Source organism: Cebus imitator, unplaced genomic scaffold (genome assembly GCF_001604975.1).
Source record: "Cebus imitator isolate Cc_AM_T3 unplaced genomic scaffold, Cebus_imitator-1.0 Scaffold496, whole genome shotgun sequence".
NCBI classification, from domain to species: Eukaryota; Metazoa; Chordata; class Mammalia; order Primates; family Cebidae; genus Cebus; species Cebus imitator.
In genome coordinates, this window is record NW_016107811.1 from 1,458,098 (window position 1) to 1,464,992 (window position 6,895).

Consider the following 6,895-nt stretch of genomic DNA (forward strand, 5'->3'; position numbering starts at 1 on the left):
GGTTATGTATTGAGTATTAGAATAGCCCAGGACTGGCCGAGAGCAGTGGCTCACGCCTGTAATCCCAGCACTTTGGGAGGCTGAGGCGGGAGGATCACAAGGTCAGGAGTTCCAGACCAGCCGGACCAATATGGAGAAAACTTGTCTCTACTAAAAATACAAAAATTAGCCAGGTGTGGTGGCGGGCACCTGTAATCCCAGCTACTCAGGAGGCTGAGGCAGGAGAATTGCTTGAACCTGGGAGGTGGGGGTTACAGTGACCTGATATCATGCCACTGCACTCCAGCCTGGATGACAGGGCAAGGCTTGGTTTCCAAAAAAAAAAGAATAGCCCAAGATGATTCTAAACACTTGACATCAATCAGCTCATCCGAAGTGCTAGGGCCTTTCACACCCAGTCCTGCATTTAACCTTCAAGTGACCCTGAAAGGCAGGCAGCACAATCGCCACCCCAAGGTGAGGAAACAGATATTTTAAGACATTGTGGGCACAAACATGAGATCTGGGGGAGAGTAAAAGGGGCAACCTGGGCTGTGCTGGGGGAGGGGTGGGATCAGAGGGCTCCATTGAGGCCTGGCGTCTGAGATGGATTAGAACTGATCTAAACACACCTGGGGCCACACCAGCAGGGCAAGAATTCTGGGAACACAGGGCTTAGAAGGCTTGAAAGAAACTCCCTCTGAGAGGTCAGGTGGCCAAAGCTGACCCTACCTCTTCCCCCAGGCCACCCTCTGAGCTGTGGGCACACAGACCTATTTGCCTGCTCCACCCCCATCCTGCCTAACTTTGGAAAAACTCATTCACATTGAGGTGAATTAGGTGGCAGAGTGCACTTCAAAAGATAGGTTATATGAACAAGGCTTAACTCAGAGCATGAGCGCTCAAAGGAATTTCTGGCAGCCTGGGGGAGTGGGTCCCCACCCACACTCAGGCCCCCTCCAACCAAGCGCCCTCTGGCTATGCTCTGTGTCTGGGGCTTTTGGAGTTTCAGGGTCAGGCATGTGAACCCAACACATTGTCCCTGTGCGACAATCCTGGGGCAATGCCTCCTGAAACCACTGATGCCATTCCTCCCCAGCCTGCACACAAGCAAGGCCATAGGCACTTCTATCCACATGCCCCATCCCGGCTCCTTCCTCCTCCGGTGGGGCCGATGGGAGTCTCCAGCCCTTCCTGCTTCAAATGAAATGATACATGAGAACACTCAATGCTCTCTGGCTATAAGGGAAACACGGCATAATTTTAGAGAATCTTGAGTTCATGTCTTCACTGACATTTTTTCCAGATGAAACAGCCATTTCTTCATTGTTCAAAATAAAGTTGGCTCTGCCCTCTCCTACTCAGGACAGTGGGAAGTACCACCTCGCCAGTATACGGGACCACTCCTCATCCCTTGGGGCTCTGTAGCCCAGGACATTCAGGGAAGACTGCCAGGACTCAGTTCTTTTCAGGTCTTCGGAGTGAAGAGAAGCCAGTGCAGAGAAGCCGACCACTCTGAAGGCTACAGGAGCCGGCTCCCACTGCAGCTCCAGGCTTGCCCACCAGCCCAGTCCTCTCTGGCACCCACACTCTCTTCGCCTGCAATGCCCATTCCCTCCAGGTCTGTGAGGGCTTGGGACTTCCCACGAAGTCATGGTCCACTCGGCTCTCCCCTCCCTGAGGCCCTCCATGCTGACTCTGCTCTCCAGCTCCAGGCTGCATGCAATGTATCCCCTCCCCTTCACCCACCCTGCCGCTTCCTCTGCACTGGCCTTTGGAGTTCAGAGGCATGTTGTAATTTGGTTCAGCAGGTCCCGGGCCCTAGGTCCACAGCCGCCCCTGTGGTCTGCTCCTGGAGTCTTCCATGCCTCCAGGATGACCAGCTTGCTTCACCCTTCTAAAAGAGAAAACAAAAATGCTCTTGAATTTTTACATCTTGCTAATTTTTTTTTCATTGTACTTGGAGAATGCAGAATATAGGAAGATTACAATTAATTATCCAAAAAAGTCCTTATTATCCAGTTTCAAGAATCACAGCATTTCAATGCTGACAAATGTCAAAGGGCATCTCTAGGGCAGCTTCCTCACTTTGCAGAAGATAAGACCAAACCAGAGACAGAGAGGTACAGGGAGCAGGCCAAGGTCACAAATAGTTCCAGGTGGAATGAGAACTAGAACTCAGATCTTTCTCCTCTCCAAATTTGCTCCAAAAGAAAAAACAGGCAAACAAAAAATTGGTGGGGTGAGGTGGCTCACACCTGCAATCCCAGCACTTCGGGAAGCCAAGGCAAGTGGATCACCTGAGGTCAGGAGTTCGAGACCAGCATAGCTAACATGGTGAAAACCCATCTCTACTAAAAATACAAAAATTAGCCCGGCATGGTGGCTGAGGCAGAATTGCTTGAATCCAGGAGGCAGAGGTTGCAGTGAGCTGAGATTGCACCACTGCACTCCAGCCTGGGTGACACAGTGAGACTCCATCTCAAAAAAAACAAACAACAAAATCTACCTCTGGCTCAAAGTAACACATGCTCATGTAGCCAGAAATGTTGAACCAATAACTAGGTCTATCTCCTGCTAGTTTCCACAATAAGGCCTTTATGAACACCAGCCCTACCTGTTCTAAATAAATGAATAAAAAACATAAATGCTAATTGAAGATGAGCATCATCTCCCATCAAAGTTAATGTGCTTTTTGGTTATTTGCAATCCCCTTTTGTAAATCTGAGGGAAACATCATTGCCCAAATTAGTTCTTTTCACTCAATAAAGGCCATATTAGCATTCTGAGGTTTGCCTTTGCCTACTGCTTATTTAGAAAGGTCAGAGAAGCGGGTCAAATGACTTCCATTTCAGTGAAGAGGGGTAGGGAGCGGGGAGAAGTGAAAGGCAGAACTCCCGGGTTCTTCCCCTCTCTCAGTACGAAGCCACAGCACTGCTGGGAGTAGCAACTACCACAACAGCCTCCCCTGAAGGGCTGGCCCAGGTGGGTGGCACTGACTCAGGTGGCTGTAGCATCTTCTGCCTGGATCTCGGCCCATGTCCTCTCAGCGATGCCCCGTATCATCAATGCCAGCTCCAATGTCACCTTCTCTCCTGCCCCCCACTGAAGTGGCCATCATTCCCCAGTCACTCTTTATGCCACACTTTCATAGCACGTCTCGGCATCCAAGAAGGCTCTTTCACATCTGCCTGGCTCCCTGGCTGGAACGGAGCTCCACGATCACAGCAGCCCTGACACTCAGGCACCCCTGAAGCCCCGGCCCGACACCATAGGTGTTCAATATTTGCTGAAGGAATGGAAGTAGGAAGGAAAGTCTGAGGGGGTCAGGGACTCCGGAGTAAGTCTAACAGGGAGAGTGGAGGCTGCACTTGTGGTCTCAAATCTTTTCCAGCCTCTAATGTGTGTGTGTTTTTTTTTAATCAGTCATTGACATCAGACTCGCATCCAAATCCCAACTATTTCACCAGTGGCAGACGCATTGGGGCAGATGGTTTAACCTCCCAAAGCCTACTTGCTGAACTGCAAATCTGGGGAAATGACAACAATGAAGTTAGGCGCCTGACTCTAAAAGTTGGATCAAAGGGTGGTGACCCCTTCCCAAACTTGGATCACTTCTGGAAGTCTGGGTGCCAAAGCAGACGCCCTCATCCCCTTGGCTCCGAAGGCAGGGAGCTGGTCCCGAAAGGCCCGGTGGAAGCTGAAGGCGCGCGTCCTGGCCCACCCTCCCCACGCACCCCCGCCGCGGTCCCTTCCGGCCCACGGTAGGTAGCCCCAGGCCTCGCTAGGGTCGCGCCTCCCGGGGTCCCCGCGCAGGGAAGGGTCCAACCAGCAGCTCGCCATCTTTTCGAGGTCCCGAGTCGACCTCCCATGGGGACCCCACGGGCACCATGGCCCCTCGTTCCACACATGCACTCGAGCCACGCAGACGCGGCTTGTTAATTTCGGAGGCGGGCGCTGTCCCATCCGGCGCCGCGTTCCGGCGGGCGCCGCGTTCCGGCGGGCGCCGCGCTCCAACCCCTCCGCGCCTAGCGGGCCGCGGCGGAAACACGCGCAGGCAGCACGCAGCACGTGACGGGGCGTGCCCGCCGCTAGGCGCGCGCAGAAGTCGGGCGGGCGGGAGGAGGGCCTATTTCCCATGGTTCCCTCATATTTGCATATAGGATGCAAGACTGTCAGAGGGACAATTACAATCCGTTTGGCCACAAACACAAACCCATCGGCACAAAGTATGTGGCGTAAAAGTTGTGATTTTTTAAGAAGTTTGTAAAGAAAAAAGTGGACCAGTATGTACTCACCATAACTATAAAGTCTCTTGATTTCTCGACTTTATATAGCCCCTGGGAAAGCATTAGAGCCGTGCTCGCTTCGGCAGCACATATACTAAAATTGGAACGATACAGAGAAGATTAGCATGGCCCCTGCGCAAGGATGACACGCAAATTCGTGAAGCGTTCCATATTTTCGCACCCAATTGGATTTTGCTTTTGCTTTTTGTTGCTGGTTACACCGGGTTTATATACTCCGGTAGGCGGTGTATCATTGAAAGCACCTTTCATCCACACATTATGCCTTCTGTTTGACGCAGAACGTTTAGTAAGTCCCAGGAGGCGGAATGGCAGGCGGTGGGGCCCAGGCAGATTCATCCCTGCGGTGCCTTTTGCATCTGGTCCTTGGGCCCCCGTTTGAGATCTTTTCCATCTTGCCCCAGCTTCCCTGCGGTGCATGTTGCATCTGGCCCTCGGGCCCCCGTTCGAGATCTTTTCCATCTTGTCCCAGCTTCCCTCTGCACGATCCTGAGTATTGCAGTACCTTACACCCAAGGAAATTTCGTCTTGCCAAAGGTCACCCATTTCAGGTCCAAAAACATAGCAGCACCTACGGCAACGATAAACATTAGAGGAACTTGCAATGAGACTGACCGAATCCTTTGAGGGGGAAAAAAAAAAAAGCTACCAGTTAATGAGCGTCTACCGTATGTCAATGGCTTCACCAATATTTCATTAAAATATTCCTGACCAAATAAATAAATAATAATTAAAAAAAAAAAAAAAGAAAGAAAGAAAAGGGGGAGGCCGGGCGCTGTGGATCACGCCTGTAATCCCAGCACTTTGGGAGGCCCAGGAGGGCGGCTCACCTCTGGTCGGGAGTTCGAGACCAGCCTGACCAAAATGGAGAAAACCCATTTCTACTAATAATACAAAAATTAGCCGGGCGTGGTGACGGGAGCCTATAGTCCCAGGTACTCTGGAGGCTGAGGCAGGAGAATCGCCAGAACGCGGGAGGCGGAGGTTGCGGTGAGCCAAGAGCGTGCCATCCATTGCACTCCAGCCTGGGCAAAACAGCAAAACTCTGTCTCAAAAAAAAAAAAAAGAAGAAGAAAAGGGGGAGGGGGAAGAAAAATAAAATAATGTTTAAAAAATTCCTAACAGCTTCACCCTGTGGATTTTACTGTCATCATTTTATGCCAATCACTGAGAGGTAAAGCCTGGTAAGACTTACAGCGGCAGAGACCCTGTAAAGATCGGGGCCCAGCCCCCAGGTAATTGAATTGCAAAAACACAGTTCCATAAGGTAGGGTGGAAACAAAGTCCAAGCACGTTCAGATTTCCTTCGATGGCTTAGTCAATGTTTTCTGAAGTATCTTTCCAAAGAAAAATGCTGCATCTGCTTTTCTAGTGCTTCAGCAAGCACGTAGTCCATCTCGTGGGCCCTGCGGCCACCAGGACCCCAGTCGGTTTGCCTCGAGCGGCAGCACAGCTCCTAGGCTCCAGGCGCGCCGCAGGAGGGCGGGTGGTCAGGCCCGCAGCCCCGGAGCCACCCTAGGGCAGCGGCGGGTACTCTGCGAGTGGGCGCTGGGACCTGCCCGGCAGCGTTCCATTCAGGACCCATTCTTTTTCTCTTCAGTGGAGGTGAAATGAGCCTTTCCAGGTAACAGCCGAGAATAGGGGACTGCGGCGGGACATCTCCGCCTCTTCCTTGGCTCAGGGCCTTCCATATAGGTGTTAGAGGACAATCTTTGGTGGCTGGATTTCTGTTCTTCCCCTAGAGATACCTGGTTCTTTGGAGGCCACTTGGGCAACTGGGTGAGTCGTTTTAAATGTCTCTGTGGGAATGCCAAACAAGATAACGACCAAGGTCGGTGTGGCTCCCTCTCCTTCAGCATAGACTAATAATATTCCAGTCTGATGAATTGTCCATGTGTGTGAAAGGGGGTGTTATGGAAGTAAAATAGAATCCAAGAGTGATGCATGAAGGACTTGGCCCAAAAAGGACTGTACAGATTGTTCTAAGGAAACTGGCCGGGTTCAGTGGTCACGCCCATAATCCTAGCACTTTGAAAGACTGAGGTGGGTGGAACACGAGGTCAGAAGTTTGAGACCAGCCTGGCCAACATGGTGAAACCCCCGTCAAGAAAGAAAGACAAGGAAAGAAAGGAAAGAAATTTGCCTCAGAACAGAAATTAGGAAAGACACAGGCAATTCCTAGTCCCAGGAAATCCAGAAACCTGGCTACTTCCCTTGCTCTGCACTAACCGGCTGGGGGAACTTGGGCAGTCCTCTTCCGACACATACAGTAATGAGAGCATTGACTTGCAGGATGCCTTTCCAACCTGCGTGCCTGTAGATTGTTATGAATGTGTCTCCAGAAAGCTCAATAGTCCAGCCTTGAAAAAGCACTGGTTCATCCTCCTTTCTGGGCCCCTGGAGGACAGGAAGGTGATGGACTGGGATCCATTTTGGGGCTCTTTAAAAGCATTCCTGGTGAGGCCGGGCGCGGTGGCTCAAGCCTGTAATCCCAGTACTGTGGGAGGCCGAGGCGGGTGGATCACGAGGTCAAGAGATCGAGACCATCCTGGTCAACATGGTGAAACCCCGTCTCTACTAAAAATACAAAAAATTAGCTGGGCATGGTG

The 6,895-nt window shown here is 51.5% G+C and overlaps 1 long non-coding RNA gene and 1 other non-coding gene across 2 annotated transcripts; one reads left to right on the forward strand and one right to left on the reverse strand.

Moving 5' to 3' along the window:
• Positions 1 to 288: 288 nt before the first annotated feature.
• LOC119468802 lies at positions 289 to 4,087 on the reverse strand. Its single transcript, XR_005197573.1, has 3 exons — positions 3,809 to 4,087; positions 3,228 to 3,376; positions 289 to 1,876 (listed from the first exon to the last, which is right to left on the reverse strand). It is a non-coding gene; the product is annotated as an uncharacterized LOC119468802 (long non-coding RNA).
• A 251-nt stretch (positions 4,088 to 4,338) lies between these two features.
• LOC119468810 lies at positions 4,339 to 4,445 on the forward strand. The gene has a single exon (XR_005197582.1). It is a non-coding gene; the product is annotated as a U6 spliceosomal RNA (small nuclear RNA).
• The last annotated feature ends 2,450 nt before the right edge of the window (positions 4,446 to 6,895 follow it).